This window comes from Hyperolius riggenbachi, chromosome 3 (genome assembly GCF_040937935.1).
Source record: "Hyperolius riggenbachi isolate aHypRig1 chromosome 3, aHypRig1.pri, whole genome shotgun sequence".
Lineage (NCBI taxonomy): Eukaryota > Metazoa > Chordata > Amphibia > Anura > Hyperoliidae > Hyperolius > Hyperolius riggenbachi.
This window is the reverse complement of record NC_090648.1, coordinates 90,642,947-90,653,839: the sequence shown is the minus strand read 5'-3', so window position 1 is coordinate 90,653,839 and position 10,893 is coordinate 90,642,947. Positions and strand designations below refer to the sequence as shown.

At 52.6% G+C, this 10,893-nt stretch overlaps 1 protein-coding gene across 1 annotated transcript in view; it reads left to right on the top strand.

Annotated features, from left to right (window-relative positions):
- The window catches only part of MCOLN1 (mucolipin TRP cation channel 1), an 82,058-nt gene that overhangs the window by 9,175 nt on the left and 61,990 nt on the right, over positions 1 to 10,893 (top strand). The gene's annotated exons all lie outside the window — the stretch shown is intronic.

Below are 10,893 nucleotides of genomic sequence, written 5' to 3'. Positions count from 1 at the left end.
GAGATGATGTAACTGGAAACTGAGAATCGTTTACGCAATGGAGTAGCAGCACGTTTATAGAAATAAGAAATATTAAAGTCAGGCATGAAAATGTTAAGGGCTTGTTCACACCTAGGGCGTTTTTGCTATTTTTTAAGCGCCTGCGATTTGCAAAATGGCCCTGAAAGCACTTGTGCAATGATTCCCTATGAGAGAGTTCACATCTGAGCAGTTTGTTTCCGATCCGCTCAGCAAAGCGCTGCCTGTACCATTTTTTAGGGCGAATTTGCTACAATGGAAGCAGGGGAGGACTGGGACCTTTTGGCCTGGGGGGAAAACACAAACTAGAGGCCCGATTTCACGGCAGCCCCAGCCTAAATGACATCACACATGTGCCCCACGTGCTATATACCGATAGTCACGTGTGAAATACAGCATGGACACTCGAGGGACAGCGTGACATGTAAAGTATAAATGCACTGGCACCGGGGGGGCACATAATACATTTTGAGTTACAACGGTTTGGGTTTCTATGTCTTACACAAGTCCTGCAAGCAGCCCGTCTGGAGTCTAGGGACTGGCGAAAACTTTTCAGCCTAGACAATATGTTATGTAGCTGTGCACATGCAGTTAACAATGGTGAGAGACCAGACAGATTTTTCCCCACGGACCCTGCAGGCAAGCCTCTGCTCTGTATCATGCTGTGTATATTTACTAGCTTGCCCGCCTTGCAATTGATCTGTAATTGGGCGTTTATTTCCCTCATTCAGCCTAGTGTTTCACATTGCCTTATACAAAAACCTGAATTCACCATTCACAGTGCCAGCCCTAAATCATTAAATGAGAGGCAGCCTTGGGGGAGATCTCCCCCCTTCCCCCCTGACCAGTCCTCCCCTGAATGGAAGGTATAGGAAAAGCGCAAAACGTTCACAAAATCGCTTTGTGCGGCGATTGAGTTCGCTCTTTTATGAATAAACACATTGTATTTATTCGTTTCCGGGTCAAAGAGTTCACCTCCTGACTTGCATCAGGAAGTGAAAAAACAAATCGCTCAGCAAAAGCGCTTTGAAAAGCGTTTTACACAAAATGAAAGCGCGCAGGTAAGTGCCGGGAGGAGGAAAAAAATGCGCAAAAAATCGATGGTGTCAGCGATTTCAATTGCGAACCAAGACTAAAGGTAGCCATACATTTAGCGATGATGGGCAGATTCGACCAAGAGACAAATCTCTCTCTGATCGAATTTGATTAGAGAGAGATCTGTCGACTGCCCATACACCGCAGACCGATTCCCGATCAATGTCATGCTGAAATCTCTCGGAATCTCGCCCACCATGTGGTGCCCTTCCGTCTCCAGAATCCCCGCCGCTCCATTAGCACTATACGCGCATGGCCCATGTGTGACGACACAGGACAGGTATTGTATAAGTGCATACGGGCGGCACATTTATACACTAGGTGGAACAGTGCAGGGGGCTTCGTTGCTTTCGGCACTCACCATTAATGCCGCTCACCGAATCAACCACGACGGCCCGACATCTTGCAGCATGTTCGATCGATACATGCGACCAATTTCAGCCCAAAATTGGTCACATCATCGATTGGGCATGCTGTAGGTCTGTAGCTACCGCTGCAGAGCTTACTGTTAGTTTTGGAAATTCCTAGCTGGCTGCAAATTGAAAAATACCGTACAAGGGATTTTTAAAAACATTAGATGGCACAAAAAGACTTGTGAGGCTCAGGCACTGATTTAGGGCCGTTTATCTTCATGTGTTTTTTCACAAATTTGGAATTTCCTTTTAACCACTTGATGACCACAGTGCTAACCCCCCCCTAACGACCAGGCTCTTTTTTGTTGGGCTGGGCTGTGCAGGCTTTTCAGCCTCCTGCACAGCCCAGCTATGGAGCCCAGCGATCGGACTCACCTCTTTTTTTGTCCCTAACGGGACATGCCGCCGGAAGGGGGCCGATCGCTGTGGCAGTTTTTTTTTCTTTAGCCTCATCGAGGCTCTCTCTCCCTCCCTCCGTCCCTCCTCTTCCCCCCTCCCCTCCGGTATCTGAATTGGAACAGGATGGTGATCCGTCCTGTTCCGCCTCTCATAGGCATCAGCCTATGAGAGGACAGCCGTCCCCGGCCAATCAGAGGGCCGGGTATCGCCAATCTTGTACAGCGCTGCCGTAGACCGCAGCGCTGTACGGATGTAAACTAAGGGGATTTCTTTCCCCTTTCGTTTATAAACAGCCTGCTAGCCGCGATCGGCAGCTAGCAGGCTATTCATGGAACTCCGTTCTGTTAAGTGGCAGGGAAAGATCACGCATGCGCACGGCCATTCCCTGGGAAACAGCAGCCCAAGGACTTGATGCCAATCTGCGTTAGGCGGTCCTGGGGCTGCTGCTGCAGCCACGCCCATCGGCGTTAGGCGGTCCCCAGGTAGTTAACGTGTACCAGAGCTGTCAGGGAAAGATTTGTTGCTCACCCGCAGCTTCCTCCAGCAGCATAAGCATGTGTGAGTCCCTCGCCGTCCTCCCGTGGTCTGCCTTTCTGCTGCTATCAGACCCGGTAACTGGCTTAATTGCGTCAGTCGGGGTCTTTAGCGGCAGATCAGAGGCACGTGGGAGGACGGCGAGGGACTTAGCGGTGCTTATGGAGCTGGAGGAAGCCCGAGGTAAGTATCAAATCTTTGGTTTTTAACGTCTCTGAGTACAACTCAGCTCCACAGTCTACTATTGGTTTCAGCAGTAAACTGGGTTGGGTGTATAATACAGCGAAGCAACAACTAAAATACTGAAACTAGACACTAGAGGGCACTTTCCTTCACTGATTTTCTATTGAATTTATTCAAGTTACTGAAAAGGTAGGTTTGCTTTTAGAATAATGCTTTTCAGATAGAAGTGCAGATCTTTTCCAAACTATGCAATTTCTTTCACTGCAATTTCCCGTTCCATCCCCCCTGCCCCCCACCCCCCTGCATGATATCACAAAGCACCTGCAATTATCATAGACTGCCGGTAAATGCTGGAGGCTTATGGTGGTTGAAGCACACACTAAAACATGCACTGCATATTCAAAATCATCCACGGAACACCAAACCCGTCTGGAAGCTGTCCGGAGCGAGGGAGGGGGTGATTGCGCTGCATTTTAGGAACGATTATCTTGCGATTCTTCTTCCCTAAATGAGAATCGCACATCCAATCGCCAAAAATTTGCAACCGCTAAACGCTTAGCCATTGCAATTTTTGGTTGATCTTGCTGAAAGAATGCCATTGCTAAGCGTTTAACAATTGCAATATTCGAGGAGTTTCAGTGTGAAAAATCCCTAAGTACAAAATGATCATTGTTACTGGCTATAACAGTGATCATTCACGAAAAACAGGCAGGAGCACCAATAAATGCTAGCTTTAGAGCTGCCAGGTGTGCAGTCGTGCGCAGCAATCGTTAACAACAGAGTAGGTATATCTATGACCCTGGAGGCAAAGTGAAGTTTTATGTGTTGTAGATATACATACCAATGCATCTACATTGCATTGAGAGAGTGACACACACACTCAGTACAGGAGCGATCCAGGTCAATTAGAGGAGTCATTAGCAGTTGAGGAGCGCACGATTAAGGTTTTTGGATTTTAGATATACATACCAATTACTCTTGGTCATACATGTTTAGACTTTAGCCCAATGTGGCAAACAGATTCATCTCTGATCTGAATCTCCCCCATACACGATATACAGATTTTTAATAGACTCCACCATCTATTGAACTGGGCCGTTGATCTACCGCCACTCATCCCCCCCCCCCCCCCCCCAATCAATCCACTAAAATTTGGATTGATTTTTGCTGTGAAGCGATCAAAATTATAATCGGTGTGGCTCGTCGTTTCACAGATAACCGTCAGGTTTTAGACTGTGATCAAATCTTACTGGTAAAAAAAAAACATTCGTCTATGGCCTCAGCCTGCTTAAGGCTGGTTTCACAGTGGGACGTTACAGGCGCGCGTTAGAGCAGCCTGTAACGCAGCAATGATAAATCTGTTCACAGTGCCCACGTTGCGTTACACGGTAACGCTTCACGTCAAGATCAACATACTGCATGCAGTACTTTATACGCGGCTAAGCCGACTGTTTGCACATGCTCAGTACGGGTGTTTTTTTTATTTTAGGGGTGGAGAAGAGGCGGGGAGAGGCCACTATGTAGACAGGCACATGGCTACTTTATATTCACTGCACTTGCAGTGTTTACTCTTTGGAGCGACCGCTGATTGGCTGGCGGGACCACGTGATGCGGAGAGCTCCGCTCACGTGGTCTCCGCAGCGCCTCCGACAGAGCAGGCGCACCAAGAGCTGCTTGTAACGCGGCTCTTGGTAGCGTCCTGCTCCAACACCACCAGGCGTTGCGTTAGGGGCACGTTATGTGCCCTATAACGTCCCCTAAACGCAGCGTCCTGGTGTGTAAGTAGCCTCAGAGAAGGTACAAAAGTTCAAACTCACTGTGACTGTTCACATGGGCGTCCTGCGACATTAAATGGCAGCCACGGTGTATGTCACTTAATCGCTGCTGTTCAAATGAATGGACAGCACTAATACCATTGTTTACCGTCAGTTACGGTCGCTTGCACAAACGGTGCGTTTTTATCTGGATTTTTCGCATCATCTGCACGGTGCTTAGGCAATCGTGTGTGTGTGTAGGGCTGGATTTTCCATAAGGCACTGTAGGCACGTGCCCACAGGCGCCTGATGATGGAAAGGCAGCTCACTTCCCTCCCCGAGTGCCTCGCTACCTCCTTCCCAATGCAGAGTCCTGATGAGGGAGTAAATAAGAGATTACTCAACCTGCTCTTGGAATTCAACTGACGAGATCTCAGTTCAGTCAGGGACACCTCTAGCTACTTAATACTTGTGGGAAACTCTAGCTACTCAATGTTGAGAGTACATCTGTCTCGAACACTTTCATTCCAGCGCATGAGACTTGGGCGCAGCAGTGAGTAACTTCAGCACCGTCAGAAGTAGTGTTGATCGAACATCCAGATATTCGGGTTCGGTTCGGCTGAACATGGTCCAGATATTCTGCATATTCGTGCCGAATCCCGAACATAATGGAAGTCAATAGGGACCCGAATATTCTGCTTTGCAGGCCAGAAAAAACACAAAAAATGAGGGAAACTTCTGCAAAATGGCTTAGAAATAGTGGGGGGGAATCAGATCCTGAAAAGCTGTCCTAGTACCAATGGGACCGGCTGCGCTAACCCAGCACACCGGATGGAAGAGGAGGTACAGGAGAGCAAGGCCATGCTTTGTGACACAACCCAGGCCTTGCATGAGGACAAAATGCAGGCTTAAAGCAATGCATTTTGTCGCCATGCATTGATAAATATAATGGCAATGAGATATTCCTGAAAAGCAGTCCTACCAATGGGACCGGCAACGCTAACCCAGCACACATGATGGAAGAGGCGGTACAGGAGAGCAAGGCCACACTTTGAGACACAACCCAGGCCTGGCACGAGGACAAAATGCATGCGTAAAGCAATGCATTTTGTCGCCATGCAGTGATAAATGTAATAGAATCAGAATCAGAATCAGAATCATCTTTATTATCGCCAAACACACCGAGTGGTGTGCCTGGAATTGCTTGTGGTTCACATGGCATATACATATAACAACACATAACAACGCATGGCAGAGATAGCAAAGGCAAGCAGGACATACATACATTTAGAGCATCCCAGTATTAAGTGGAGTCCTGGGGGGGGGGGGGGGGGGTATGGGGGAGTGATCGCCACTGTGGGAGACCATGTTTCAGTCAGAGTTTACAGCTGAGAGGGAGGGATGCCTGGGGCTAGGGTGACCCCGGGATGTAGGCCGGGAAGGGGGGGGGGGGGGGTTTGAGTTCAGTGAGTTCAACAGAAGAACTGCTTGTGGGAAGAAGGTGTTCATGCGCCTAGTGGTCTTGGCGGGGATGGATCTAAGACGGCGTCCCAGTGGAAGGGTCTCGAAGTATCGTCTGCCCGGGTGGGAGGGGTCGAGTAAGATCTTGGAGGCCCTTGTCTCCATTCTTGTGGAGTAGAGGAGATCTAGGGAGGGCAGGTGGGTGCCAATGATCTTTTCTGCAGCTTTTATCACTCTGTGGAGTTTGTATTTGTCTGTAGCGGTTGCTCCTGCGTACCAGACGATGATGGAGCAGCAGAGGATGGATTCGATGGTCGCAGAGTAAAAGCTGGTGAGCAGATCCCGTGACATTCCGAATTTTTTCAGTTGGCGTAGGAAGAAAAGCCGCTGCTGAGCTTTCTTCTGGGTTCTGGTGGTGTTCTGCCCCCATTTGAGGTCGCTTGTTAGGGTTGAGCCTAGGAACCGTACGCTTTGGACTCTGGAGACCTCGGACCCGTCGATGAACACTGGTAGGGGGGCCGGAGGGAGTTTCCGGAAGTCCACGATAAGTTCCACGGTCTTTGCTGTATTGAGAACAAGATTGTTGTCCTTGCACCAGTTACAGATCCTCGCAACTTCGTTTCGGTAAGCGTCCTCCCCGTTTCTGTCGATGAGGCCGATAAGCGTGGTATCATCTGCGAATTTGATAACTTTGACGGTGTCGGAGGCCGAGGTACAGTTGTTAGTGTACAGAGAAAACAGGAGAGGGGATAGCACGCAGCCCTGCGGGGCCCCAACGTTGGTGGATCTCTCGCTGGAGATGCAACTGCCAAGCTTGACCCGTTGAGTTCTGTTGGAGAGAAAGTCCTTTACCCACCCGCAGAGGAGGGAATCCGCCCCAAGATGCGCAAGGTTGTCGATCAGAATGTCCGGGCAGATGGTGTTGAAAGCCGAGCTGAAGTCTAGGAAAAGGACCCTAGCATAGGCTTTTGGACTGTCGAGGTGTTCCGAGATGTATGCCAGGCTGACATTGATGGCATCGTCAACTGATCGGTTTTCCCTGTAGGCAAACTGGAGTGGGTCAAGGAGGGTGCGGGTGGAGTGCTTCAGGTGGGCCAGCACTAGCCTCTCGAATACTTTCATGATGATGGGGGTCAGGGCCACAGGTCTGAAGTTGTTGAGATCCGTGTTCCCTGGTTTTTTGGGGACGGGGATAATTGTGGACCTTTTGAAGCAGGAAGGGACCTTTCCTTCTGATAAGGATTTGTTGTAGAGGGAGGTGAGGATGGGGGCTAGTTGGATTGCGCAGGTTCTCAAGCAGAGAGAGGACACCCCATCCGGTCCTGAGGCTTTTCTAGGGTTGAGTCTGCGGAGGTGTCGTAGCACATCCCCCTCCTGTACTGCGGTCAGAGCGGGGATGCCCCCGGCCCCTGAGGGGCCCTGGGCGTCTTCCTTCGCGGATGCCTGATGCCTGAAGTCTGGAGCTGACTGGGCTGCCGGGGCCCCAGGCTGCTTGGGTTGGAGATCAAATCTGCAGTAGAACTCGTTGAGTTCCTCCGCTAATTGTGAACTGGGGGCTGCTTGATGAAGGGGAGGTTTGAAGTTCGTTGCCGCCTTGAGTCCCTTCCAGACTTCTCGCGAGTTGTTGGACTGTAGGCTGAGGCCTACCTTGTTAGAGTAGGTCCTTTTTGCGGCTTTCAGATCTCTATTCAGGGTGTTCCTGGCTTCCCTGTACTCTTCTGGGGTGCCCGACTTATGTGCCTCCTCCTTGATCTTCCGGAGACGTCGTAGGTTGCTGTTGAACCAGGGCTTATCATTTGGGAAGACTTTGAAGGTTTTGGTTGGAATGCATGCATCCTCGCAGAAGCGGACGTAGGAGAGGATGTTTTCAGACCATTCCTCCAAGGTGGGTGCCTCCAGGGTCGACCAGTCGGTGCATTCCAGGCACGCCTGCAACCTCAGTTTTGCGTCCTCTGTCCACTTTTTGACGGTTCTAGTGATGGGCTTTGACGACTCAAGCTGCCTTCTGTAAGTGGGGGTCAGGTGGATCACGCAGTGATCTGAGTTCCCTAGGGGAGCGCCTCGAGAGGCCTTGTAAGCGTTTCTGAGGGTTGTATAGCATTTGTCTAGGGTGTTGTGGTTCCTGGTGGGGCAGGTGATGTGCTGCTGGTAGTGGGGCAGCTCCTGTCGCAGGTTTGCGCCGTTGAAGTCCCCTGAGGTGATGATGAGGGCCTCCGGGAAGGCAGTTTCCCACTCCGAGATATAATCACTCAGTGTTCTCAGGGCACTCCTGGTGTTGGAATCCGGGGGGATGTAGACCCCAATCAGAATGAAGGAGGAGAACTCCCTAGGTGAGTACCTGGGCCTACAGTTGATGGCTAGGAGTTCGACGTCAGGGGAGCAGAACTTGCTGAGGAGTGAGATGTTGGTACACCAGTCGGAGTTTGCGTAGAGGCATATGCCGCCTCCTCTCATTTTCCCGGAGAGGTCTCGATCCCGGTCTGCCCGGAAGAGGGAGTAGCCTGGCATCTGTACAGCGTTGTCCGGGACATTTTCGTTGAGCCAGGTCTCCGTGAAGCAGAGCACAGGGGTGTTCTTGCTTAGCGAGGGTTTACGGCCGAGCAGTAGGAGCAGTTCATCTACCTTGTTTTGGAGTGAGCAGACGTTCGCTAGGAGTATGGCCGGTATGGGAGTGAGTAGTCCTCTTCTCTTCAGCCTCACCCGAGCCCCCGCCCTTCTCCCCCTGTGGTGGCGATTCTTTGGAGGGCCCCTGGCGCTCCTAGTTAGGAGCGCGATGTGGGAGTTGACTGTCTCCCGCAGGGTGGCTTCAAAGGGCCGGTCGCAGCCAGCAAGGGGCTCCCATTCCAGGAGTTCAGTGCGGGATAGGGAGCGTACAGTTCTAGTCTCCCTTGAGAGTTGCTTCCCCGCGCTCCCACCTGGGACGGCAGCAGCTGGAACAGTGGAGCCTGGGGAGACAGAGCGGGCAGCAAGCATAGTTCCCAGGAGCAGACAGGGGCACAAGTGGAAGCAAGCACAGGTGGGGGCAAGCACAGATGGCTGGTAGTGGCACAGGTTGGGCAGCACAGGTGGGAGCAGGCACAGATGGGGGAGCCCAGAGAGGCTTCACAGTGGCAGCAGAGACATAGCATCACAGTGGCAGCAGAGACATAGCATCACAGTGGCAGCAGAGACATAGCATCACAGTGGCAGCAGTCATAGCATCACAGTGGCAGCAGAGTCATAGTAACAGTTGCAGTGGTTTGGCAGGCTCACCGTATCCTGGTCGCTGGAGTGGCAGGCAGGGCTGCGAGAGTGGGGGCCCCTTGGTGGTGGTAGGTAGGCCGAGGCTTGCAGGCAGGGCGTCAGGCAGCCACGTGGTGGGACGGCTGGATGCCGGCGGTGGAGGGCCCGGCGTGCCTGTCGGAACCTGTGGATCTTCTGCGGGCAGTGACCCAGGGCCCCCGTGCTGGATGGGCGCTCCTGATGCCAGAGCGGAGCGCTGCTGACTGGTGGGGGGAGCAGGCCTGGGGATGGTGCCGCTACTGGGAGCTTGAGGTCCGGGGGGCGGGCCTGGGGCCTGAGCGGTGCGCTGCTGTCCGCGGCTGGAGGGGGACAAGCAGGCCTGTAGATGGGGCCACTGCTGGGGTGTGGAGTCCGGGAAGCGGGGCCGGAGCGGTGCGCTTCTGTCCGCGCTGGAGGGGGACAAGCAGGCCTGGAGATGGGGCCACTGCTGGGAAGTGGCGTCCGGGGGGCGGGCCTGGGGCCGGAGCGGAGCACTGCTGTCCGCGGCTGGAGGGGGACAATCGGCCTGAAGATGGAGCCGCTGCCGAGAGCGTGGAGTCCGGGAGGCGGGACCGGCGCCGGAGCGGTGCCCCTGCTGTGGAGATCGAGGCTGGTAGGGGTGACGAGCAGGCCTGTAGCTGGAGCTGCCGCTGGGAGCGTGGAGGCCAGGAGGCGGCCTGGGGCTGGAGCGGTGCGCTGCTGTCCGCGGCAGATGGGGGGGACAGGACGAGCAGGCCTTGTGCTGGTGCCGCTGCTGTGGCCTTGATGCCCCTGCTGTGGAGAACGAGAAGTCCGGAGAGGGATGCTGCAGGAGGCAGGTGAGAGATGCTGCAGTGCGGGTTCCGGAGGGTCTGAGTCCGGTGATGTGGAGACCTGGGCTGGGAGGCGGGTGGCTCCGGGAGCCGCAGCTGAGATTTGGGAGTGCTCCTTCCTCCTTGATAGACAAACTAGACAAGACTAGAACTAATAGGAGCTACAAACAAACTACTAAACCGAACTAAAAAAGCTAAAAGACAGAAAAAAAAACGGGGAGCCATGTGACCGAGGCACCTCTTACGAGATATTCCTGAAAATGGGACCGGCAACGCTAACCCAGCACACAGGATGGAAGAGGAGGTACAGGCAGGGCCGGGCCGAGGCATAGGCTGGAGAGGCTCCAGCCTCAGGGCGCAGTGTAGGAGGGGGCGCAGAATTCATTCAGCTGTCATTCCTAATTGTGTTTGAAGCAGAAAGAAATAGGAAAAGGGCATACATGGCAGTGACTGCAAGCCATAGAACTAGTTATTAAGGTGTTGGGGAGGTTGTGGGCCCTGTGGCACCTCTTAGTCTAATAGCAATCAGTGTGTGATGGCTGGGGTGGTAGGGATGGAGGGGCGCACTTTGGTGTCTCAGCCTTGGGTGCTGGAGGACCTTGTCCCGGCTCTGGGTACAGGAGAGCAAGTCCACGCTTTGAGACACAACCCAGGCCTTGCATGAGGACAAAATGCATGCTTAAGTGAACCCGAGGTGAGAGTGACATGGAGGCTGCCATATTTATTTCCTTTTAAGCAACACCAGTTGCCTGCTTGTCCTGCAGATCCTCTGCCTCTAATACGTTCAGGCATAGACCCTGAACAAGCATGCAGCAGATCAGGGGTTTCTGACAACAATGTCCGACCTGGGAAGATTACCTGCATACTTCTTTCTGGTTTAATTCACACACCACTGCATCCAAATAGACGATTGTGGCTTCCAGGTAACTGGTATAGTTTAAAAGGAAATAAATACGGCAACCT